This window comes from Pezoporus flaviventris, unplaced genomic scaffold (genome assembly GCF_033815535.1).
Source record: "Pezoporus flaviventris isolate CSIRO_AGI_PZ_B2104156 unplaced genomic scaffold, CSIRO_AGI_Pfla_v1 ptg000001l, whole genome shotgun sequence".
Taxonomy (NCBI): domain Eukaryota; kingdom Metazoa; phylum Chordata; class Aves; order Psittaciformes; family Psittacidae; genus Pezoporus; species Pezoporus flaviventris.
This window is the reverse complement of record NW_026892549.1, coordinates 48109201-48136275: the sequence shown is the minus strand read 5'-3', so window position 1 is coordinate 48136275 and position 27075 is coordinate 48109201. Positions and strand designations below refer to the sequence as shown.

The following is a 27075-nucleotide window of genomic DNA, read 5'->3' as shown; positions in this document are numbered from 1 at the left end:
CATTTTCAAAGGAAGGGGACATTTTGACTTCTGTCCTACCTGATGGGTCCCTTGTTCTGAGCAGCAACACAAAGTAGTGTGAGCTTCCTTTGGTGACTTATCTGCGTACGTGGCTTCTCTCCCTGTTCCAGCAGAATCAGAAGTGCTCTTTCAGAGGTTTTGCTTGCACTGTTGAGAAGTGCAAGCCTGGTCTGGGGTGAAATCGTAATCTGTACTTGGAGTCTCTCTGTGAACTTTAATGAAGTCTCTTCTTTTTTGTTTCCTTGTTAAGTGAATCTACAGATTTCCTGAAGAAGGAATATTTCCAGAGAGAGGAATGCTTCCAGAGTAGTTCTTCATTGTTCCCTTTTGTTGCTCTTTCTTGCCACATTACTTTATGGTATTCTCCAGGTCATGGGTTTGTTGTTATAGTGATGGTACTAATCTTTGTAAAATAATAAAATGATTTAATTTTTTGACAGCAGGAAGAGAAAATAGATCAAGTTGCTGATATGCAGTATCATGAACATTCTTGGCAGGAAATTTGTGCAGATAAGAGGTCTAACAAAAAACAGACTTTTATCTTCATGGGGAGATTTTAATCAAGTTTTTGACTAATAGAGGTTAAGGCTGTTTAAAGCTATTGTTTACTTGTCTGTTCTAAAGCCATGCCTCCTTTTTTAAGGCACATGGTACTAGATTTCCTTCGAAGTATAAAAGCCCAACAAATAAAACCAAACCACAGCAAACCAAACAAACAATCCCTAAAAATCAGAAGTTAAAAAATGTTCCTGCAGTGTTCCTTGGTTGCTATTTTGGTTTGATGTTTTAATGATAGCCCAAAGGCCTCAAGGTCACTTTAAACCTGGTACCTCTATATAGTGGAGAATTGTCTTTACTCCCAAAAGCTTGTGGTTAAAGAAAACAGACAAAATGTTTAAAGCAAAGGCTGGGGTCCCTTCAGCTGAACCTGCACACTTAAAGCTCCAGTACTGGCTTGTTTCACAACTTTCTACTAGTGCAGGGTGCAGCTGGTCCTGTTACAGATACCGTGGTTTCATATGAGTAGTCTGTTCACTGTACAAGGCAGACAAAGCTGGCTCCACCAGGAGATAAATTTGTCTCAAAATTCATTACTGTCTTCTTGTCTTTTAGTTGTATAGATTTGCTTTTGTCTAAACTGCAACCTCTTGTGTTCAGTTTCTTCTTGCTGGGATCATATTGAAGGCCAAAGACATTCAAGAAAAGAATTTACCAAAAGTCTCAAGTAAAATAGCTCAGTCTTGTGAGAATGCACAGGAGAGGTAACAGCTGCAGATTGCTCCATGAGAAAGATCCTTCCAGCTATCCCAGGACACTTCTAGTAGGATGGGAATGCCTAGAGAGGCATTCTACAAAGACAGTCCTTTTTGGCTTGTGAATTTATAACCCCCTTTCGCTTCTGATGTATAACAGCTGGGAAAGGTTGATTTTCTCTAAAACCCTGGGGAGATTCCTCTAACAAGGTAAGAAACATAATGATGGGAGCCTCACTGGGAAATTGCAATTAAAGGCAAACCATTTACATCACCATGGGAGGCAGCTACTAAGTTAGTTCTGAGCACTCTCTTTAATCTACCTTGAAATAAAACTAGAGTGATTTGTCTCCACAAACATCACCTTACAGGATAACATACATTTGTGGTCAGTGAGTAACAGTGGTCATTTCCTCTTCCACTGCTGTACTGCAACACCCAGGTCATTGCACTGACTTCTCCCTGAAAGCATTTAACCAGTGAGTTCCAGTTGCTGTGTTGCCTCTTCACCCTTGAGGATAGTATTTATTGTTACTATAACAGTAATTCTAGTTATAGGACAGGAGATTAGATGGTTTCTATTTTATTCTGAAGTTTAATAATCTTCTTCTACTTAAGGAAAAAAAAAGAGGTTTTAGAATTAGCTGAGTATACTCTTTGGTTGGTTGGGTTTTTTTTTCCCCTGGTTTTCCTACCCCTTCTACCTCCACTGAAATATGGATTTAGATACATTTGAATTTAGCTAACTTAATTCTCTCAGAACATCATCTTGGCATGGAAATGAAAGTAGAAGCTGTTTAAAGGTAAATGTGACCAAATTATAGTTTAACTAAGCTTGATTATATGCCCTTGAAAATATAAGTATTGTCAACTACACATTCTTTTCATACCACTGCTATTCAAATGTTAATATGGTACCATGATCTTGAATGGGAGAGAAAATATTCATATCCCCCTCAGATTGTCCAAGACTGCTATATATAATTAATGGTTTTCTTTTGATGGGCTGTGGACAGGAAGTGGCAACAGGTGGGTAATTCCTTGCTTGAGCAAGGTATAAAAATAACCACAACTGCATGTTTTCCTGGTTTAAATACAGTGTTAAATGATGTATTTATTGTCCTTTTCATGAGCTACTTAAGGTACGCATGACTGAATTATTTACAAGAGGAAGACCCCAGGGACAGTGTGGCTCGGAAGTAGGCCTTTTATCTCTAGGTTGAAAGTTCAAATTCAAACCAGTTTGCAAGGCTGTTTTAGCATATGGTAAACTGGATAGTTAATGCTCTTATACAGCTAAAGGGTTCCCAGGCATCCAAGAGAGAGCTACAGGTGGTTGGGGCACTGAATGCTTTGCTTCTCTTTTTACTTCGGGTATATTGCCCTGGAAATGAGACTGGGACAGTATTTTGGACAATTCCATCTGCTGTAGCAGTGTGTCTTGATTATCAGTCCAGTCAGAGCCCAGCAGCTGGAGGAGAAAAAAAGGCTCTAGCTGTGATCACATTCACCGAATCCTTGTTTTCATAAAGTAGCAAAAGGGTGCTTTAACCGCAACTGAAGGTAGGTTTTGCCTTCCCAGTTGTGCTGCTCTACTTTCCAGTCTGCAGGTTAGTCTTAAAAGTGAAGTCTGAACATGAAACTACCTTTCAAGGGCCTCCCTCTTCAGGTAACTTGGTTGAGTTCTATGTTCATGCAGGATGCTTTTAGTTTTGTTCCAGGTAATGCTGTTTTGTTTGGTTGGGTTTTTTTGTGTGTAGTTGTCTTTGTGGAGGCAAAGTATATTGAGAGGTGGCAGAAAGTGACTGTTTAGTATTAATCTTCTGGTTAATAGTTAAAATAATAGGGAGAACCAATTGAAATAAAAACTTACTTTTTTTCCAGTTATGACTAGATAAAACTTGCAGCAGTATCAAGCAGTAAACTACCACATTCAGATCTTAACCACTCATCAAGATAAAGCTTTATTGTAACTCATACTGATTTGCCATCTTCTAGATTTTAATCTCTAGGTGTTCACAAGCCATCGAAAATTTGGCAGTACACTTGTGATTACCAGGTTAGGTCTCTGTTTTCCCCTTTTTGTTGCAAATTTAGTTCCTTCAAAATAAAATCTAATTAAAGTAATGCTGGGGTGCTAATCCAGTAATATCTTCTGACACTTCACTGTCAGATTAAAATATAGTAATGGATTAATTATTTGGATTTTATAGTCAATACAACACATACTGGTTTCCATTCATGCATGCTTTATGAATTTGATGCTGTGCATGTTAATGGGTTCACATCATTGTCCCTCTTTTTCAAATCGGGAATGCTAGGATTTGCTACTTTGAAAGGACAACTGCCATAAAATTAAGACTCAATAAATCAACAATTTAATTAAAAAAAAGACAAATGCATTATAATTGCTTTCAAACTTTAAAAAATGTGAAGTGCCAGATTATGATAAAAAGTGTTTTCTTCATTTTTCTTGTTCTGCTTTTAAAGGAAGTAGGCAAGAAAGTGGACTAAAACATTCGCTCAGCTCTTAAAACAAACAAACTCAACCAAACACATGCCCTTTGCCCCCTTTTCTCCTCCAAACAAAGACCTCAAATCTTTTGCAGGCTTTCTGGAGACTGCTGCTGTTTGTGGTTGGAGACCAGAGAAGAGCGAAGTACCTGGTAATACATCTCAGACGACCCATATCTCGAACTTGAATTAAAATGTTAGTCTTGAGATCTTGTGCATTTTGAAAATCACATTAGTAGAAAAAAGAAGTGGCTTGAGTCATGCACACAGCTTGTGTGATTTCAAATTCCATGTGCCTGTTAAAATAACTGGGAATGAAGAGGCAGGGATTTACACAGGCCAAAAGGGCCACTAAGTAGAAAAGCTCTGTCTTTCCTTACTGCAGAGCTGGAAAATGCTAGTGTTGAGGTAAAAGGAGTTTACCTACTGCTGGTTTTGCAATGGAAGGTTTATTGACTTTTCACAGACATCAAATAAGCATTCATTTGCTTTTTAATTTATTGTCCCACTGATGAGCTGAAGGGGCCTTTATGTCTCAGTGTGGAGCTCAGGCAGCTGAGTGCCCAGCAGTGCTAGGCTGGGCTGATTCAAAGCCCAGTTATTCAAAATACAGCAATGGGCCTGGGCTCCAGGAAGGGCAGTTAAGCTGGGGACAGGGCTTAGGTGGTCAGTGGAACTCTGGACTTGGTAAAGGGATTGGTGTTTGTCCTCACCATGTGTATGGGCTTTGAGATCAGTAAGCACTTGGATGCTTTTGCTATTGAAATATTTTTGCATTTCTCAGTACCAGTAGATTACTAATGCTCTTAATCATAGAATCAACTAGGTTGTAAAAGACCTTTAAGATCAAGTCCAACTGTTACACCAGGACTGCCAAGTCCACCACTAAACTGAGTCACTGAGGACATCTACATGGTTTTTGAACACTTCCAGTGATGGTGATTTCATCACTGTCCTGGGCAGCCTGTTCCAATGCCTGAGCACCCTCTCCGTGAAGAAAGTTTTCCTAATATTCAATCTAAACCTCATCTGATGCAGCTTGAGGCCGTTACCTCTTGTCCTGTCACTTGTTACTTGGTAGAAGAGACCCGCCACCTCCTCGTTTTGCTTAGGAAGGTAATTCATCGACATCCGTTAGGTAAGTCTGTCTTAGCAAAACCTGATATTAGGAAGGTATTGTTTCTAAGAGTTCTTTTACCCATTTGAAAGGAAGGAAATGGAGACCAAGGCAGTCTCCTTGGCACAATGATGGCCTTACTTTTGCACCTACAGCGATCTGGTCCCATGAGCTACCTCTTTTGGTGAAGCCACACACTATGCTGGCACTTGCCCAGCTCTTTGCAACTAGTATAAACCATGTATAGAGAAGGGCTTTAGACAGAAACATTGCAAGTAATCTTACTGCTGCACTTTATCTGCAAACTTACCTTATGTGACTGATGCTGATGGTTCTGGGAGAACATAAAGCTGAGACATTTCTCAGAAAAGTGTGTGCGTTCACTTGTGTATATGGAGACCTCTGTCAAATGGGTTTTCAATGTCTGGTGATGGAGGTTCTGCCAGACCATTTGGCACACATTTAATCAGGGATCTGAACAGAAAGTAACTGTCCTTGAAAAAACTTAAGCAGTTAGAAAAGACTTTGAAGTTACATTGCTGTTGCTCTCTTCTTTGATCTCCAGATGTACCAGTCATTTTTATTCCCATGCATGCAATTATTAATTGGTTTAATATTTAATGTTTTAAGGGGGAACACTGTTTTACCTGTAATCAGCAATAAAAGTGCTGTGATCCCAGCAGTTAGCTCTGGAGCAATAGAACTTACTCTGGTAATAAGATAATGAGCTTTAGGTTTTTCCTAGAGGATTGTGGCCCTTTAGCTGTCACTTGTAATAGTGAATCCTCAGCTTACGTCCTGTTCCTTTTCCAAGGTTTTAACCTTAAGATTGTACATTACACTACCTCACTGTAAAATATTACATTTGTATTTCTTTTATCTATGGTAGGGGCTTTCCCACAGCAAAAGAAAACTATGGAAATAGCCAGATTCTCCATGTACAGTTAAAAAGAGGTATGTGTGTGCAAGTTGTTATTCATGACCTCTGCTACAGTGATTTGTTTCCTGGATCCATACGTGCAGCGTAATTCTAAATTATTTGCCAGTGAAAGGATTTACACGAGGAGTTTATCACGAAGGCCCAATTTTATAACCAGTTCTAGAAACCAGACCACCAAAGTGAAATCTAATTATTGTTTCAGTCTGAGCACTGTGTTCTGTAGAAATCAGCCCATCTGGAGAAGAAAATGGAGCTGCTGTCCAACCCCGTAAAATCATTGAGAGGCTTGTGTTTTCAAGACTCTGCACTGTCATGCGGAATACTGACTCAAAGAAATACTGACCGATACAAATACACAGTGCCCTTAGCTCTACCTGGAACCACTTTGGAGTGTCTGTGGACCCAGACACATGTTGTTGTAGGGGTTACACATGGGTCACACCTGCAAATTTGCTAGTTTGGGGGCTACAGCATCATTTCTATAACTAAACGCTAAGATCTTTTATTGTCTTTCAAGTCATCGCATCACTTAATGAGCTGTGCTTAGATTTGGGCCTCTTCCTCTCAATTTATGGCTCTTTGAAGTAATTCCTCTCCAATGTGGAATAAAAGTGAAGTGGTCTAAGAGTATTTTTGGTAACATTTTTTATGCAAGCAATACAATTCACTTTGGATGTGGTGCTTTAAAGCCAGTGGCTTTTCTTCATGACTGCAGAATGCAGCAGTCGGGGCTGTTTGCCCTGAATTATAACACAGACTGCATGACTCGATAAGAAGGCACCGTGTGGGAGTAAGATAGAATTATATCCTTGGGATAATGCTAAAAATACATTTGTGAAAACAAGTGTTTTTGTGGCACGGTTTGATTTAACCTGTCTGTGAAGGCAACATACCTCTTGTTGCCTGGTACTGGTTTATCTTTCTTCACAGACGGCATATGGGGAAAATAAAGCACAGTAATAATGGTCAGTGTCCTGTGTATCTGAAGCTTTGCAAGCAGCAGTTGCACACTGTGTTCATAACCTCAGGCACTGCATGATTTTTACACTTATCCCTGCTTGTCAGACCAGCATTCCCACTGGTACAAGAGCTTGTTTGGGCTTCTCTCGTTGGAGCAATAGAGGAAATGATGCCTGTTTTTTGCTCCTTGCTGGAGCATTGCCTCTATATCTGCAGTCTAGAAATGCTCAAAATTAAGATAATGTTATGAAAGCAAACAGGTACAGGAGCAGTCCAAAATAAACATGGCTTTTGTTTTGCCTTAAAAAAGTTCATGAGAATATCTGCTGCTTGGAGCTTCATGTAAAAATGTTAGTATGAAAGATTTGACTTCATCATAAATCAAGGTGCAAAGACTGTTTACTCTCTTGTATTCACCATTATGCTCAGGCTGTTGAGTCCTGTGTATCTTAAGCCTTTCCCTGGGTCTCTGGGCTTGTGTGAATTTGCTTATGAACATTGAGCCATAAGATCCAGCTAGTCTGGGAGGGGGAGAAGAAGTCAACACATGTTGCTCTGGTTTTATCTCTCTGGAACATCTTGTATATCCAGATTACATTGTTTTCCTTTGTTAGAAAGGAATTATATTGGTGTTTTAAAAGTATCCAAATTCAGCTCAGTGCCTGGAACTGAATTACTCTCAATCGAGCAAAGGGCTTAGTCCCCTAAATGTGGTTTGTCATCGCAGTCACCACCTGGGCTACCTGAAAGCAGGAAAAAAGCACCAGAAGTGTTTATGTTTCCAAGGGTGTGCTGGAGTGAGTTTGTGGTAAAGATGCTGCTGCTTCTGGTTATGCTGTTGCATCTTTGTCTCTTCAAAGCATCGTGTAACCCACTCTGTGAGCTGACAAACTGGGGACACTTCCTGTTTTACTGCAAAGCTCTCTTTTTGTAGGATAGTATTTGACTTTATTTTCTTGTCAGCTAATAACATTGTTTGCATTTTTTGTGAGTGAAGCTCTGTTGCTGTTTAAATACTTCTGCAATGCGAATAGGAAAGAGTAGGATTTGGTGGTGAATCCCTTTTCCAGTTTGATTTTGAGTTATTCCCTGTTTGTATTCATCATCCTTTCACCTCTGCCAGTAACCATGTAACAGTCTTCTATGAAATGAAAATTAAGGATTAGAGAGATCAGTAGGCAACAATTATCCAAAGCCTTTCTATGAGAGCTGTAATAAAACTGAAAGTCTTTTATGTAATGCTGTGCATCCACTGAAGTTATTCTTTTAAATAAGGAAGTGTGGTATTACTGTCAGCATTTGTTGTGCATGGCGAGATGCTGTGAATTTGGATGAGTCCAATGGGCAAGTCTGTGATGCACTGCTACTCTCAGGGCTATAAAATTCATGAGAACTATATAGAACAGATCTCTAAATGTTATCCCAGAGTAAGCAGAGTGCATATTCATTAGGTGGAGATGGAAACAGACCTTTCAAACGTTTAGGATAAACTATTTAAGAAGCAAATATTCTTGACTTTGCCACCTCCAGAGTACCCTGGGTTGCAAGTTGTGGTTGCAGTAGCCACGTGGAATGAAGGGGCTGAGGGGCTGCAGTGATCAGGTTTGAGCATGGCAGGGTGTTGGAGAGATAGTGGCAGGCTGGGAGCTACCTTTCCAAAAGGACAGAACAAATTTGGGGTAAGGGACAGTCCATCTTTTTGTTGCCTCCTTCCAGCTTTTTCTCTTTGCTGCTGCAGGTGAATGAGTTGCTTAGAGTTAAGACCTGATTTCAACCAGGACAGCTTATGGTTCATGGACTACTTCTAAGGGACCTGTTGAAAGGAAAAGAAAGTTTCCTACTTGGATATAAATCCACTTCAGAGAGCTTCACACTGCCACTAGAAAAAGTATAGGAGTCTAGACATTAAACAAAAGTTTGAAACCCACTGTTTACACACAGCTGTTTCACCTGGTGCTTTCCTATCAACATCCTACAAGTTCCTTTTCTGCTTCAGTGAGACACGTGTCTGTGGGACAGGAGTGCCTGTGCCATTTCTGCATGTTCCCTGCTACTTGTCATCTGAATAAATCTGTTCCTCTTGCTGACGGACTGAGTGAGGCAGATGACAAGCTGCAGTCTGATTTTGCTGCTTGGGAATAAAAGATCAATCTGACTCAACTTTTTTGTTTCTACTGATGTGCTGGCTCTCTTCGTTCCCCCCAGGCATCTGGTTTATGCTCTAAGGAATGTGATAGCTCATATTTAGGTTTAATTTTTGTGCTACTTAATACAGCATTTAAGATGTTTTTGAGCACCTATGCCAAACTTGAACTTGTTCCACAGGCTAAGATTGACTGGATTGTGGATGTGATTGTAGCTGCTGGCACTGCCTTTGCTTCCCTGCAGAGAGATCATTCAAATGCTACAGTAAATGTTGACAAGAGGCCTGAACTTTAATTCCTGATAGATTTGTTCCTCCTACATTCCATACCTTTTGAGATTCCGGTTTTGCTAGAAGGTATGGTTATTTAAAAGCTACTTGTATTCACACTAGGAAGCAGCAGGTGAACTGAAGTCAGAATGTGGCTGCATTCAGAGCTCTGCCCTGATCCTCCAGAGTCAGATCCTAGCACAGGTTGTCATGTTGTAGACAGTGCCTGACTCCTCACGCTGCCAGATGGGAATCACTCAGGAGCTCTGAAGTGTGCAGTGTTCCTGAGAAACAGGTTGCTTGTCCAGGATCCTATTTTAAGTTTTTAAAACATCCTCTCCTTATTCTAAATGATGTTACTGAATCCTGGGATGAAGGTGAATTTCCCTCAGTATCTTCTCTGCACTGTAACAGAAGAGCCAAAGGCATCTGTAAGTGACCAGCAGTTTTTTGTCTTTTGTTGGTATTGTTGGTTATCTTCAAGCAAGCAGAGCCTTTTCAGAGAAGATTCAAAATTAATGTAGGTGGTTAGTTTATACTGTGTGTATATATACACATATATATGTGTGTGTGTGTGTATATATATATCCACTAGTTTATAGTGGTGCAACTTTTACTTTCTACTTGTCTGACTTCCTCATTGTCTTGCTGGGTTGGTTGTCTTGTTTTTGCAGTTTCACAATACATTAACCTAGAATGATGCCATTCAATGTTTACTTGGTTATAACAACAGTTTGTCTTTCATTCCAAAATCCCCATTGTACCATAATATGCAACAGAGTGTCTGCAGAAGAATTAATCATGACAAGAGGGAGGCAAAACCAAAAGCCCCGGAGTACGCAACAGGCCTAATCAATCCATGGTGTGGTTTTTCTTTGCTATTTTTTTTTTCTGCATTTATTTCCTCTTTGCTTTCATTATTTTCTCCTTGTGGTTTGTCAGAAGATGCTAGGATGGGAAGGATCCAATTTTGACAGAGGTCTATTTAATAGCCTCCTCTGAATTGTTGCCAAGGCAGTTTTAAGTATAGCGCGGCCAGCACTTGTGGTATACTTTACACAAACGCAGTACCAACTGTGTCATTGTTAGTGTACTAGCTCTTGGTTTTTGGTCTGCCTCCTTTCCTGGCACTGCTGGTTTCATTTCACAGGCTTTAGTAAAACCCTTTTTTGTTTAGAGATATCTTAAGGGCTTAAAATATTTCTGTGTTATAATTCTACTATACATCTTCTGAATAATGCATCTCTGACACAGGATTGTCCAGATTTGTCTTTGGAAGCAATCAAAAAGCCACATTTCTTTTTTAAGAGCTCTTCTAGTCTAGTTTAAACAGTGTACATAGCAATTTAGCATCTCACAGAATTATGTGCAATCATGTAGGTGAAGCTGTTTCTCTTGTGTGTATTTTCCACAGCCTTCTGGATTTTTTTTTTCCCTTAGAAAATCTGCCTCATTGTTATTTGCAATTGCAAATAGCTCCACTGCAATAGCACCCAGGGGTGCTTTAATAAAACCAATAGCAGCTTATTAAAAGATGACCATAAATCAGTAGGTCTCCAGAGTAGATGTAGTGGTCTGGATATATTCCAACTGAAATTAAAATCACAGTATTGCCATTAAGTTTATTAAGAAAGTATGTTGTGGAGATGAGAAGGAAAAAAAAAAAAAAAGAGGAATACATAAAATGTAGCCAAGATATGAGAAACTGCTATTGTTAAAACATAAATACATCCTACATTGGTAAGTAGTTATTCCCCAAAAATGAAGTGCCAGAGGCTTCTACTAAATGCACCTACTAAATGCACATAGGGACTTTCCTACAATTGATTTTTTTTTGCATGATACTCAGCTACTGCAGTAAGGAGTGACTGTAGGACAGAGGGAGGAAAGGTAATGCAGGTATTGAGTGACACATGGATTGCTGAGCGTTTAGGAGTATAATACAAGAGGCACTGCTGCTGGCAGCACTCTGCTTCAACCCAAGCCTTGGGTGCACATGCTGCTGGGATGGACTAATAAATTTCCTTACCAAACTATTATCATTCTGAGGAGCAGATCCTCAGCTGCTTGGTCCACTGGAGTCTAGATGCGATTCTGTCCATGCTGAAAGAAGTGAGGAATAGTGGTGGTGGCAGACACAAGGTATTGTTCAGCACAGGCAGTGGAGACCTCTGTGTCCTGTGCCTTTGCAGTGAGTAAATAAATGTGGGCACTCTCCTCAACAGTCTGAGAGAACACAGCTGTGTGCTGAGAAGCAGTGAAACCCAGGCATCATATGTTCCTCAGTGCTAGCTTGCACTAGCGAAGCCATGCAGAGTGATGGATGCTGCTGATGTGGGCTGAGATTCACAGCACTGGTAAATGAGTAAGTCTGGAAAAGCACAGCAAAATCATTGTGGAGGATTTAATGTTTTAGTGTTGTAAAGAATTCATCTACGTGCACTTGGGCAGCTCACTGTAGTAATACAAGTGCCTCAGGAGGAGGGCAGGAGAATCCAAATTGTTGGAACTGTCGTCTTTGGGATATATCATACAGACACCACTGAGGAGGTGTTACTGCAGTGCAGGACTTCTGCAGAAGTCAGTCAGGTTGGAGAAGAGGTGACCTACTGGTGGTGACAGCAAGAGAAATGTTCTAAGTTGAGAATGACTGCCAGCCTCCATGTGTGATGTTTGATCTGTGCTGGAAGGAAATTAAGATATCTAGAGTGGGAAGAAGCTGTTGTGTACCTTCTCCAGGCCTTCAGTCTGGCCGAGGTTTCCCACAGTCTCAAGCATGGAGACTTGTCTTCCAGACTGGTGCATGAGAAACAAGAGGGCTTGCAGACTGTAGCATATGGAATTGTCAATGTGTTTAAAGACGGATAAAACGGCAAAATAGGGCAGCTTGCGATATGAGAAACATGACTAAGAAACAATGAAATTCAGCCTCATATGTAAGCAAGCATATTGGGTGGAAATAAACCAAAGCAGACATTTAACTGGGGCAGGACACCTGGCAAGCAACGTGCATGAAGGAGACTTAGGTGGCAGTTAAATGAATCTGCCTGTAGGGTACAGACTGCTTTATAAAGCTGTGGTACTTGCATTTAAAATGCTGTTTTACTTCTGTGCTTTTTCAGTGTCAGAATGACACAGACTAACTGGAAGGACTTTAGATAAGAGAGCAATAAATAGTTAAAACACTGGAGGGGAGCCTGAAGAAAGAAGCAAGTAGAGATTAAGTTTGGCAAAGTGTAGACTATAGAAAGCTATAAATCTACACTCCTCTGAGAGTAATAGCAAGGAAGAGAGTACATTGCTGTTGGGTGTGTGTGAGTGGATTCTTCTGGCTGTTGGGTATGGTGAAGCTCTCTAGGCCTGGGTCTGCAGGGCTCTGCCTAAACAGGGGCAAAGCTCAGGGAATACCAGCTGCTAGAGAGTAAAATGATTCCACTGGTTTAGCTTAGAATTAGGCTAGTTTGGAGCAAACTACGAACATTCAATCTTGAGAAGAATCATGTGCAGGGGATGAAGATGAAATAGAAAAAACTCCTAGAAACTGGGAAATCCAGGAGGTGGACTGTAGCCTTTTTTACTCTTCTGCATGGAGACATGGCAGATATAGCCCCTGGTAATATAGGAAATGTTTTGGGGTATAAGGGATGTTTTGGGTTGGTTTTTTTTGGGGGGGGGTGTGTGTTTTTTTTTTTTACAAGCTGGAAAATAGAGCTAGATTGAATATACAGAGCTGCAGTTTCATTACTGAAATGCGCTGTGCTCCTGCAGATTGAATGGGCTTTTCCTTAGGAAAGTAATTAAGCAAAGAAACAGACTCGATAAAATGGCACTGATTTAAGTCTGCTTTTTAAAACTATTATGTTGCAGTAAATCTTGATTGAAATTAGCAATGTAAGTAATTCTGATGTTAAAACTCATTCTGCTGTGGAGGTTCTGCGTCTCGAGGCAGTCTGAGAGGTTTCCTCTGTTTTGTATGAAGTTTGCCACTAGTAATGTTTTTACTTGTTTCCTGACAAAACAAAGAAATTAGAAATCCAGATCCAGAGCAAACAAGCTTCCCTGCCAGCTCCAAAGACGTGTGTTGGCTACACTGATGCCTGCCTAGGGTAGAGCCAAAGGCTGCCTGTGCCCTGCCTGGGGAATCCCGCAGGGCTCTGCCTGCACCCACTCGGCTGGCAGCCGGATACCTGCAGTCCCTGCCTTTAATGGAGCTGGGCGACAGCCACATCATGCCTCCTTCCTGCAAGGCATGGGGCTGGCAAGGTCCTGAACATGGTACCCACATGGCAAAGGCACCCATGGCTTCAGCAGGAGAGAAAACACGGTCTCCTCCATGATCTTCATTATAACCTGTGGTGTTTTATTGTGTGCATGGATGGTGCTACCCTGCTCTTATTTATTATCTGATTGTAAAGAGAAACAAAACCAGTACAATAATCTTTGGTGTGGTAGTACTGAACAGGGCTTGAGTAATGCTGCCTCCCTGTAGACTCGTGCACAGCTCTTCAGAAGGATACGCTAAGCTCAGAGAACTCCCTTCTCTCCTGCAGTCAGGGCTGTCCTAGGCTGGGACGCAGCTGGTGAAAGCAGGGCTTGAAGTGTGTTTTCTTACCAAAGGCACTGATCCTGGGCTGAGCTACCACACAAGATAAGGTTGAGTCAAAGCCTGTCCATTTTTTGAGCAACTGCAACACTGGTCAGTCAGTCTGTCTGCCACAACGCCTGTACTGCAACTGCAACACTGGTCAGTCTGTCTGCCACAACACCTATACTGCAACTGCAACACTGGTCAGTCAGTCTGTCTGCCACAACGCCTGTACTGTTGGCATCAGTAAACAGTAAAAGGAAACAAGAAAAAAGCATCATTTTGGTAAAACTGAGAGAAGCTGTGTGAATCTGAACACCCACACTGAGTGCTGTGTAGCCTGAGATTCTGTACCTACCTTCTGTCAGCTGTATGTAGAAATGAGACTTAATATTGTGTATTTACCACTTCAACTAAAAAGCATGCAGTCACTGCTACTTGGGTACTTGGCTGGGTGAAGAAGGAGCAGAATTACTGACTTTGGTCAATGTCCCTTTGCTGAGACTGTGAAGGAGGTGCTGGTTATTCTAGTCTTGACCTATATAAACTGAAGTAGTATTACCACTGCCCTAGGGTAGCAGCGCTTTTGGGATTAATCTGGTGGCAGTGTGCATGGGATGTTTAAAACTGATGGTACCTCAACACCCACCCTTCTGGAAGGGCTTCCCAGGGAGTGTCACGAACTAAAATGCCCCCTCTTCAGACCATAAAATGGGGCTGCCCTGAAAATGCTGCATTGTTTTAACGCTATTAGCCACTGGGGACTAATGTTCTGTGTGTTTTGGGTCTGGAGGGAGCTTGGTGGGAAACCACCTCTAGGTGACTCATGGATGTCTTCTGTGTCCGTGATGAGTACAGGGTAAGAGTGAAGGGAAGGGCACCTTGAGCACATTGGGACACAGCTGCTGTAAATCTCAAGCACCTCAGCATATTTGTGGAAAGATTGGCAAAACCTGAAGAACGTTACTTGCTGCTAGTGATTCACAAGAGAGTCATCGCTTCTGAGTTAGGTTGAATCAGATCCTCATGACTTATAAACCAACACAACTCTTGGCTATAGCGCAACATGTGGATCCAGCAGTCCACGAAGTTCACTTGTCTTTTATGCACAGAGAACTCCATTGTCCTTTTCTGAAAGTTGCTTGTTTTTCTGACCTCCAGATCTAACAGTTTTCCGCTTTTCTTTGCTTATTTTGAAATACCAGTAGCAGTAATGATTATGCACGTAGAGGTTCAACAGTGGCGGTCTTGCAGAACTGTGTATCATTTACGCTGATAAATGCTGCCTCATCAATGTCTTGGGTTAGAAGATTTTATGTTGCTGGGTTTTCCCTCTTTTTAAGACAAGTAGCGTATGTGCGGTATACTGGAGGTACTCCTGCTGTTTGTTAATACATTTTCTTCACATTCCTCAAAAATGGAGCAGTTACGTGACCTCAGGATGTTATTTCACCCAGAAAGACTCAGCTGAGACTTGCAAATGTGTATTGCTGTTTGGCAAGCTCTGACTTGTTTAGTGGGTGTAAAAAGTTCAAACTGATGAAACTGCCAAGAATAAACTCAAGATCCTGAACGTTTTTGTTTACTGTAACTTCCCATGTTGGGATCAGCTTTGTTCAATTTGGTTTGCTGCAAATTGCCAAGAAGAAATCTAGGGATGCTGGAGTGTGTGTGCAATGTGTATTTGGAGGAGTTGTGTTCCAGAAAGGTTAGGTATTTGTAACAGATGTTTGCGTTTCAGAGCATAAAAAGATTAGCATGCTTTTCATTTAAATACTTTCTTCAGTGGAAGCAAAATAACAAAGGAAGATAATGTTGGCATAGACCAGAAATGGACAAGGTTGTGTCACATCGGCTGGATTTGCTGCCTAAACAAATACTTGGAATGAAAAAAACCTTGTGCCTTTTGGAACAGTGTCTGTTCGGGCCAATTTTGGATTTGCAAGGTGGTTGAAGGGAAGCAGGAAGAAATGGTTGTGTACTCGATTTTACAGTTGCTTCTACAGTTATTGGAGAGCACAGGAAAAAACTTCAATCAAAAGCTTAGGAATTTTGCCCAAAGCAAGTCCCACAGGAAATACTCCATGGGTGCAGAGGCATAGGCATAGATATTCATGCCTTGATCCAATAAAGTAAGCATGTGCAGAGTTTCAAAACTGTTGTAGAGTGTTTTAAAATCACGTGTATGTTGAAGGAATCTGCTGGACTGGGGATTTCTGCAAACACAGAGTATTGACGGAGGCCGCGTGGAGTGCAGCCCACCCACTGCTCTGCATTTGTATAAGGGGAGCAACAACCCAAATCCTTGCATGTGTGGCTGCAGACCCCCCAAAAGTCTGAAGAAAAGGCTGTCTAATGAGAACAAGTTATGAGAACAAGCTTGCCATGACATTTGCAGGATCCCAGTATATTGCACACAGCCAAGGCTGTTCACCATGGCTGAACGCTCTGGAGCTGTTGGAGGCCGTCTCCTTGGAGAACAGCTCCAAGGCTCACTCAAGGATTAGCCCTTTCCGTCCTTCAGCTAGGGCTGTTAGCATTAAAAATCACAGCAAATCTCTTGCTCATAGTGCCAGGTTGGAAAGGATAATTTATTAGCACTCATTATTCTTTAATAAAGGGAATGTATTAGTTCACACTCTGAATAATTCAAATTCTGCTTGTTGCTGAGATATTTCTTATGATGTAGGTTTGTTTTAATTAGCAGTATTAAGTCAGAGCTCAATGGCCTGAAGGCAGGAGCAGTTGCCACATTTATTTGTTGCTTTGGAAATGTCAAGCAGAAATGATGGCTGTTTAACTTCATGAGTGTGGTTTGGTTTTTTTTTTTTCTCTTCCTGAAGCAGTAAGATTTTGTAGTTGTAGGAATTCATAGGGATGCATATGATTTCCTGTGAGTCTCTTAAAATAGTGTAGTCACCAGAATTTTTTATATTTTTTATATAGGCACTTCGTCCCTTACAGTGGCTGTAACTTTTAAGTGTAATATTCAAGTTATCATTAACAGGCTACAGGGAAAATGAGTTATTAATGCATTATTAAAAGAAACACAAGTGTTTCTTTGTAGGTGAACATATAATTAGTTAACTGCAAGGTAATAAAGATGCTCATTAGCATTGAACCTTTATAAAGATTCAAGTGGCTGAAATTTATGTCTCTGGGATGGTTTACAGAGATGCTCTTCCTTGTTTGAGCCTAGAGAAAAGCTATGCCTGGGGGTAGTAAAGCTGTTCCAAACACCACAGCTTAGGGGTCAGGATAACTCCTTCCACAAGACAGCTATGAAATGTAAAATATTGTTTCAAAAGGAGATGTGAGTGATTTTCCGTCACATAAAGGATTGGTGCTAAGTAAAATCACACAGGAGCCTTTACTCACTCAGCTAACTATAACTTGGCAAACAAAAGTCCCTTTTCATCCGAGACAATGCTATGGGTAGATGTTACTTTGTTATTATTATGTTTAAAATTAAATCCTCTGTCTTGGAGACATCTCAGTTTTGTAGAATAAGGCTTAATTTTTCTAGCCTAGCTTGCAGCTGCAAGCCTGACTACTGAACAGTGACAGAGTAGATGCTTCAAGGTGGAATAAGGTGCTGCTGAACCCACGCGAGAGCTGTGTTTGTGTTGCTGAAGCTGTGCAGGGAGCTGCAGTGCTGCACTGCAGGAGTGCTGGTGGCTCACGGCTGCTTGGCCTCTGGGTGCTCCCTGCTTTGTTAGGCAGCAGAAGTCCAGGTGAAGCAAAGCTGACAGAGGGTCCGAATGGGTTTCAGCCCAGAGGGTGATGTGTTAGCTGGGTTTTCAGTCCCAAAATTAGCCTGAAAGAGAGTAATGCATGGCAATGAAATAATTTTTTTCCCTAACTGCATAGGTTTGAGAAGGCATATGACAGTTTCTATTGCAATTTGCTCTGGCACATTTCAATGTGTTAGGGTATGCCAAGAAAAAATAATTAACAACACTGAGGCTTTAAATCAGGTTGTAACTTCCCCATTTAAATAAGTCACTCAAATCTGTGTTTACTTTAACATAAACACTGGTGTCAAAAAATAAAAGAAGCAGCTTCCTTTCACCCTCCTGTTTAATACTGCTGTTGACTCTATTGTTGAAAATCCTAGACAGACACAGCACATTTGTCACGTAGCTTAAAAATGGTGCTAGAAGATACCTGTTTTGCTGATGGCACAGTCCTCTTATGGGGCAACTCAACCAGTGTGAAAACAAAGACACACACTTCCCAGTGGGAATGGGGAAGAGCAACAACTCCTAGAGGTTAAAAGAAGTATAAGGTAGGACATGTTTCTGTCTTCCTGCAGCATTGGGATTCTCTAAGCTAAACATTATGTCTTCCCCGTTGTGTTTGATATCTTCTGTGAACATGTCTGATCACTTTTGAATCCTTTTATGCTTGCTGATCTAAAAGCACCCAGGCAGGGTTACTGAAAAGCAGGGAGAGAGGAGCTGACTCGCACACTTTCCAAGTGACTTTTCAACAACAGGAGGTAGTTATAAGAAATAATACCACTGACTGGCACTTACTGATTGGGCAGCAATCCGTCTGTGATGCTGTTTTCATTCTAAGATATGAATGAGTGAAAAATGAAAGTCTCCCAAAAGGAGGAGGTAATGCTTAGATCTGTCAGAGCTGAGACCTCAGATAACACAAGGTAAAAGGTGAATTGGCTTATGTTTTTGTAAAGAAGAACATTTCTAGGATGCTTGGGTAAAATGTAGAATGTTATCTATCTTAATAATTCTTCACATTTCCAAGGGTAAGTCTACTCTTAAAAACAGAGGGCACTGGATGAGATTTTAGGAAAATGCTTCTTTCCACCCATACCCTCCTGCGACAGAACAGCTCAGCAGTGGTGAGGTATAGTAGGTACAGAAAGGTTTCTTCTAGAAGCTGATGGTGCTTACTTTTAGCTTTCTTGAACTTTGAAAAAGACATGTTACAAATGTCTTCAGGAAGTTAAAGAATCTTTAAAACCAGTGTATGCTGAATGAATTCCATACTGAAGCACAGAGCCACTGTGATGCTGCCTGTAGTGCAAACAGCTCATTCAATTTTAGAAGCTTTAGGTATGTATACAACTGTCTTGTTCATAGGATTTTCCCCATAACCTCTTGGCTGTGGAAATCTGATTATTCAAAAGTCTTTTTCTGCATGTTTTCAGCTATTTTTAAACAGCTGAGCAACTGCATCCAAGTAGTTCTGTTTGTGGAAAAGTTTATACAAGGGAAGCTGTTGCTATTGTTACATGGTAAATCCAGTACAGGGCTTAACTTAAAAATGGGTTCTCTGTCCCTGAAGCCCCCAACATTGCCTTATGGTGGCTGCAGAGGAGTTGCAGAGTGTGGAGTAGAGGTGTCTCCTCCTCACTGTACCAGACCTGAGGTGTACTCATGCACTGAAAACCAAAGTGCACTGGTACCCCCTGGCCCAGGCATCAAGCCTGGGTCTCCTGGAGCACCCTATGTCCTGCTGGCTGGGCTGCATTCCCTGGATTTGGTGGGGTTAGCAAGCCTTCTTCTCTCTAATTCCCCATGCTGTTCAGTGGGCCCTCTGGGAGATGAGTAAAAAAACCAATTAGGCTTCAATAATGACTAAGAGACCTGCTGTCAATGCTATTGCTTGCTGGATTAAAAAGCAAATTAATAAATACAATAGCAAGGCTGATGTGATCACCAAATTTATTCTGCCCAGTTTATCTGATGAAGTATTTGAAGTATTTGTTTAGTTATTCTTCCCTAGCAGTTATTTATGGCATACCGCATACTGCCATAATAAAGGCAAGCTCATTCTTTGCTTTATTGAAGCTATCAGACTGAGCGCTTATTAAAGCTGTGAATGCAGCAAAGTGTCTGCTAGCTCCATTTAGATGAATCCCAGAACAGAAAACCCTGCAGAACAAGGTTTCTGAGAGGTATTTTGAGGTCTTCTTCCCCTAGTTCAGCCTTGCCTTGTATCATTCCCGTGCTCCCATTGCTGAGAGTTGCCTCTCCTTCCTGCCAGCGGAGGGCTGTGCCAGCAACCCAGCTCTCTGTGGCCTGACTGGGAGGCCCATCACAGAGAGCTGGACACCATGATAACCAGCTCAAAGTGGTAGCATGAGTTTAGCACTGTGCCATGTGGACTGGCTTGAGACTCTCTTAGTTTCAGCATGCCCTGTAGACTTCATCTGTGAGTGCCTCTTAACTAACAAAGCATGGGTTAATGCAATATCTATTGCTGAAATTCATGTCATGGTCTTGCTGAGGTTCTCCAAGCATATACAGGTATTTGGCTATTCCTACTCAAGAGCATACTACTTTGTTCTCCTTTAAGCATTTATTATATAAAACACAGAGAAAGATGCTTACCTGAGTTTTCTGAACAGCGTTTGAATTGAAATGCCCTGAAGGCAAAACGATAACGTTTGAAGAAGAAAATCCAGGTCAGCATACGTGTGCTGAATGCATTGCTAGAGCAGATTGGGCTCTTGTATGGTACACTTGACACTGTAAGCATAGACTATTCATGCAGTGCTGTTTCTGTATTTTAAAAAAGGGAAAAACGGGAAAAGAATGCTGCTGTAGTGGCATAAATAACTTTGTATTTTGTATTTGTATTGACAGTATTTAAAAGTGCATTTGGAACTGAGCCGAAGTGTCCACATTTTTGTTACTTTCTGATTTGTGGTCCTTGCAGGTACTTGTTGATTTCTTCTCTCTGATCCCAGTGATTTTGATTTATGCATGAAACTGCAATTGAATACTTATGCTAGTGCTCACAGGGCAGAGCTTGGTGTACAGGAGAAGTGCAAAAATTAGCTCCATTTTATTTTTAAAGGCTTTCAGTTTCATTTCTTTTTCAAATCTCAAGTGTTAAATATGGAATGCAGCCACTGAAATAAAGAAAACCAGTTACTTCTAGCTTTGCACATTTTACTTGTAGACTCCCTGAATAATTACTTATCCACTTGATGTGTGGTATCTCGTTCCAGTGACAGTGTTTAAAGATGTGAATTCTTGTTTATGGCATATTTCATTCTGACAGGAGTTTACAGAGACTTCTTAGAGATATTTATCAGGAAATATTGACATATAGAGGTGAAACAGCTTCTGTCAGCAATTCTTTGCCCCACTGAGTATTATGCATTGTTCTAGTTGTTCCTTGCTTATAAAATTACATGCTCTACTGTATCAAGAAGCATGATGCATTTCTGGGGTCTGTGGTTTGTGGCTGTTCCCCTGACAATAGGGTTTTTTGTCATCCTCTTTTTGCCCCATTCCAGCAGGCTGTGTTGTAAAGGATGAACTGGGGAGGAGAGTCTCTCCCCACCCATGTGGCCCTTCCTTTTTTCCTTACCTCCTGGGAAGATGACCCTATGCCTCTGGTGCACTAACAACTAATGACAGGCCCTGATGCTGACAGAAGCAGCATGATTCCCAGACTGCAGTGCCAGCTGCTTTAGAGTTGGAAATAAATCCAGTTGATCAGAGCAGCCTGTTTTGCAACAGCAGCAGTAGTATTGGATTGTTTTGGGGTCTGTGTGCAATAGAGGCTCAACTATGTTGTTGGGTTAATCTTAAATGTCTAGAGATAAGAGGGCCAACATGTCCATTCCCATCTCTCTGGCTTGTCAGCAGTTGTTTGAATGTGGCAGGTGGTCTTAAGATAACTGGACATAGATAAAATTCAGTTTTCACATTTCAGTTTCTAATTCGGAGCACCCCAGAGCTGCAGGTTGCTTATTCAACGTGCAGCCTTCTGCAGAGGCAAACTGGATCTGCAGTTCCTCCCAGATGCACATGGAACCAGCACTGGAAACCAACATCCAAAGTAAGAAGGTATCAGGCTGGCATGCTGACATGCTGTGCTCCTGTGTTGATGATGACTGTGGCTGAGAGGTTACTAAATTAATGAAAAGCTACCCAAGAATTAGCTGAGAATCAGGGGACCATGTTCATTGAGATTATTTGTGTGATCAGAAGTTTCCTGGCACACAGGTTGGATTCCTGGATTGTGTAGTGTCTATCACAGGGTAGTAGGCAAGAGACTCTCTTCACAGAGAAGCAGGGAAAGGGAAGGTTGCACGCAGCCACCTCAGTAGGGTTGTCAGGTGGCAAGGTGATGACAAATTATGTTTTGTTACCTTGTGGTGACTCATGTCACGCATATCACATCATACTCCAACAGTGAAGGGCACAGAGGGGCATGCTGTACATCATTGCTTTGACTTCTGTACTGAACTGGATGTGAGTTCACCTTTGGTAGTCCAAAAGGTTCTCTAAAAAGGGGTCAAAAATGTTCCCTTTATTTGAGGGTGGTGGGAGCAGCTCTGTAGCTTGGTACATGTTTGATAGCTGTGAGATGGTGATGTAGTTTATGGGTGAGAGACAGAGGTAATAGGCTGTGCGTGGGGATGTCTGAATTCCATGTGGCTGTGATTGTAGGTTTTGTGTACACCTAAACTGTCACCTCCACTGACTTTCATATTTTGCCAAGAGATGACATCATTTTATAAAGCATCTTACTGCCAAGTGAAACAGTTGAGGCTAATGAAATGATTGCATAATGCCATTGAGAATGCGCTGCACATACTTGGAAGACATGCCAAAAAATGAGCAGCCCATTGTGACTAACTCGTGGAGCAAAAGCGCTGGTTATTTAAAACAAAACAACAAACCCACAAAACAAAAAGAAGGCAACCCCACAGAACTTCCTTTGAGTTAATAAAAAATACACACAAAAGAATAGGGAATCTAAACAACTGAAAGGTTAAAGGGGCTTTTGATAGCTGTAAAACTCCAGCAGCCTGCAGGAGGATAGAGTAATTGGAAAAGTGATGGTTGTAGCTCTGCCGAGAAGGGTATATACAAGTTTAGGCTTAAATCTGTTTGAAAACATACATGATTGCCACGGTATTGGTTTTGAGGTGGAGAAGAGATTGTATCTTCCTCATCTTCAACTATCTTTAATCGCAAACAACACACTTGAACAAGAGCTTCTGTTTCCTACCAGAACCCAGGTGCTTCTATGAAGATGAGTATGTCAGCTTGTGTTTGGAAGAGCAGCAGTGCTGAGTGCTTCTGGAGCAAGACAGAAGGGCAGAACCTGCAAGCAAATGAACGCTGAAGAAGAGTGGGTTTCGCTTTGCCACATTGCAGTGCTGTGTGTTTCAGCTTGCTTTGTGAACAGACAGAAGCACTGCCTCAGGCTTGCATTTGACAACGTGGGGTTTGTCCTCTAGCACAGCTATGGGAAAGTTTCAGGGAGTTCACAAAGTGTTTAAATGGATGAGGACAGAGCAGATTGTTGTTAATTGGCTTCATCTGCTCCTTCTGGTCGGAGCTGGGGAGAACCTGCACTTGCAGCTCATAATTACAGGTGGCTTTGAGTTCCCTGCTCTGTAGGAACTGAGCTGCTGCCAGCTCTTCTGAGCCAATGGAAAGGAAAAAGCAGTTGCACAGGGCAAGGAGCGGCTCAGGGGCAGAAAAGCATGTGATCACACAGTTATGTGGAGTGGTGTTTGCTGTTGGGACAGACATTTACAACAAGCATTGGATTGTAAGCTCTTTTTGGGCTTGCCTTGGTAGTTGCATTTATCCCTTGGGGCAAAGCTGTATGTGCTTGGTTTGGTTCCTTCCTTTTAAAAGCTGTTCTTACTCCCTGTCAGTAAGCTTGTCTGACAAGATAAACAGATAGTAGGTGGAATGAATGGTTTACTGAGCATCTGAAGAGAGTAACTAGTCATGAGATCATTAGTAATTATACTGGCTTTGCTGAAATAATTCCTTTCCAAGTTAGCTACTATCAGCAGCCATAAATTGTTAGATTGAATCTTGTGATTCAGATAAGTGTGGATTAGCAAAAGTTAATATTCCAGGAAAAATATGGAACAACTGTATTTATATGGAAATGGCAAAATTTCATTTGATCCACTTCACTGTACAGCATAAGCCGACAAATGTAGTTTTCATATGTTTGTAGAAGAAAATGGCCGTAACAGATGCTGTGAGTTAACTCTGAGAAAGCTATATGATCAATAGAACTATGTGAGAGGATTGAGATGATTAGGACATGTGATTCATTTCAACAGTGATAATGCATTTCTCCATGCTGTTTTGGTGATTAATCCAAAGCAATATCCAGTAACAGCCAAAATATATAGCATAGCTAATGTGGGAATTCTAGGTGGAGTTAAGCCGTATAGCTCCACTGGGGATATGCCAGCTTTCTGCACTCGAGGATGTGGCCAGCGATTTTCTCAGGAACAAAATAGAGCTCCCTAAAGACGACTTTTGTGAAGAAAATTCGTATTCTGTACTAATTTTGGTCTCGAAAGGTTCTACAAGGTAACGGTGGAAAATAGCCCAGCTATTTGTTGAAACAGTCCAGCTACTAGTTCAAAAAACTTTTGTTTGAAATTACATTGTCGTTTACTTAAACTGATAAATGAGACTTGGCAAGAGGAGATGTTGAGGGCTGAGCTTAGAGACATGCAAATGGTTTGTGTTTTCAGCAGAGCCGCAACCGGCAAGGCAAGAATGGCGTGGTGCTCCCTGTGGTTAACACAAAGCGTTACTGGCATTGGGCAGTCTTTCATGACCTTGTTAATCAGGGAAAATGAAAATGTGACAGAGATCATACTAGCCTCATATTGACTTGACAGAATGAGACATGCTGAATTAGTACTGAAGTTTGGGGAGTATTTTGTGACATTACTGCTGGAATTGTCCTTTGCAGGGTTTGTAATTTCTCTTATTGGTTTACTGTCTTTTTTGGCTTAGAGAGCCCTTTTAACCCTCTAAACAAGGTCACTTTTCCTTTAACTACATGAGCAATAGCACTCGTTGTCATCGGGAGGATTTATGTGCACAGTGAGTCTAAAAGTTTACATTTTAGAGTCTTTCCCACGCACAAAAGTTTTAACCAACCTAAAAAAATAAAGAAAGAATCCCCAGCGCAGTGGAAAGTAGTAAAAGTTATCACTGTCTCCCAGTGCAGTCACACTGTGAACTGAGCTCAGAAAAATTCTGTACCAGCAGTATGAGGCAGGTTTTAAGCAATATGCACTATTTGGGAAGAAGGCTCTGGGCTATTTCACCAGCAACACAAAGGAAATTTGGCCTACCTATGGAAAATTACCTATAAAAATCATTAGCTCCCAGTGGTGCGCTGCCTGGAGGGACAGGGATGTGGTGTGGGAGGCAGATCCAGAGGCATCGTGTCCTCCCGGGCGGCCTGGGTAGGGAATGGGGGAGTGCAGGCAGCTTTCATGAGCCCCAGTTTCCTACTGCTGGGCTGGGGTTGAAGAGCAGTCTTGAGGGAGAGCATAGCCTGGCAAAGGCTCAAAGGAGCTGTTAACAGGCCCTTGAATGATCCATAACCTAATAACATTAACAGACTGGAGAACCCATCCTTTCAAAAACATGGAAAAAATTACATTAAGGAGCTATGTCTCAGAAATGAGTGTTAAATGACACTTAATACATAAAGCCAGATGAGAGCTGGGTGAGAAGAAGGAAGAGATGCTCAGAAAGGAGGATCTCGGCAGGGGAAAATAAAATCAACAGGCCTCAGAGTCATGGAATAACATATAGCTCTGTAGCAGCGAGACAGTTTCTTGGCTCTGAGCTTGGAGGGGAAGTCTGGAGAAGATCAGGGAGCAATAAACAGGAACAGTTTTTAAAGGACATATTCTGCCAGGCAGATTTGATCAAAACTTTAGATCAAATTACACAAGTAGGCGATGAAGTACTTGCTCTGTCTTAGGAAAGGATGCAAGTGCATTGTAATGAAGGGATAGCCTTGCAGAAGCTTCTTGCCATAGCCTTCAGGTTGAGTTGTATGTGGGTGTATGTATTACCCCGAGCTGTGAGGTGAATGGGGCCAAGGGGCAGCTCAAGGGAAGGAGTGGGGAAGAGCAATAAGCAGGACTGGGAGGAGTATTCCAGGAATCAGGTTTTGCATAAGGGCTCAGCTGGGGAAAATAAAAGTTGATTCTGCACTGAGGCTGTCAGACATATAGACTGAGGATCCTCCTTCCCAGAGTGACCAGCCTGTGTTGTGTGCCAAGTCCTGACCTGGACTAACGGTGGTTTCATAAAATGCCATGTGCTGTTTAACACTGTGAAGGCAGAGGTGAGCTGCAGAGGTGCTTAAACTCAGCAGTGGAATTAATATGCTCACACTGCTTGGCAAGTCAGAGGAATAATGTAAATGGGAGAAAGTTTCTGGAGGACTTAAAAATACACTCAGGAAATAAAATGAGATTCAAAGGGGAAAAATAGAAGCTGGCACATTTTGGAGGGAAATAATCCAAAATGCAGATATTCCATGAAGGCAAAAGAGCCTTGGAAAGCAGCAGTGCTGAAAAGGCCCTCGAGTTGATCATGGAGATAATAGGAGTCTGTTGTGTGACAGGAAAGACAAGCCAGCATTGCTGTCACATTGCCTGCAGGACTCTGGATGACTCTGCTGTAAGCTGGACACCTTGCCCAAGGTTAGCAAAGAAGTATGATTTTTAAAATTAGGATTTTGCATATTTGGAACTGCTTTTTAATGAGTGGGCTGTTGGTAGAAAAGTTATATTGGCTCTGTTGAAAACATGTTTTATTAACAAGTTGGATTATTTTGTGGCTTTTTTTATTTTTGTCTTTTAGTGACAGCTTCTAGGCTGTAGAATCAGAATGTCAGAAGTGGAAGAGTAAGCTTTTGCCTTAAAACTAGCCTAATTGAGGCAACTGAAATATAGAGGTCTTAAGGCAACTCTTTTGGTGCTGTGTTTGGTGCATGGCAGTCCAACCTCAGCGTTCCTAAGTAGGCTGGTATGTGTGAGGAGCTGTGTGGGTAAGGGTCTCTAAAGTTCAGCTACTGATCCATTTGCAGACTAAGTAAAGAAAGCTTTCTAAGTTCTTATTTTTATAATAGATCTTATTTCTTTTGGAGACGTGTCTGGTGTACAGTGTGTGCTGCCTTTGAGGAAAGGGCCTCAGCTATGTTAAGCATAGCAAAAAATAGTGGGTACTTGGTGTTTTTGCATCCAAATTGCATATTATGTGGTTAGTGTGAAACAGGCATTAAACTAAAAGCATCAAGTAGTTAAAAAGTTCAGAAGCTTCCGCTTGAAAGACTCTTGTTATTTTTAAAGCTGTAGCAATTCTAATTAGCAGACTTGTCCTTCACAGAGAAGAATATATCCAAAGGGCATGGCTGCAATCCAGCTGTAATTGCAAATGTTTCTTATATTCAGCAATCACAACTGTTGCCATTGGGAAGCAGAGA

The 27075-nt window shown here is 41.5% G+C and overlaps 1 protein-coding gene across 2 annotated transcripts in view; it reads left to right on the top strand.

Annotated features, from left to right (window-relative positions):
- PLCL1 (phospholipase C like 1 (inactive)) overlaps positions 1–27075 on the top strand; it is a 208921-nt gene that overhangs the window by 53536 nt on the left and 128310 nt on the right. The window contains exon 1 of one of the 2 annotated variants that reach the window (XM_061457095.1): positions 26225–26305. The exons of the other annotated variant lie outside the window; for it this stretch is intronic. The gene's annotated coding sequence lies outside the window, so the exon portion shown is untranslated. Of the gene's footprint in view, positions 1–26224; positions 26306–27075 lie in introns of those variants that run through there. 2 annotated transcript variants of the gene reach the window in all.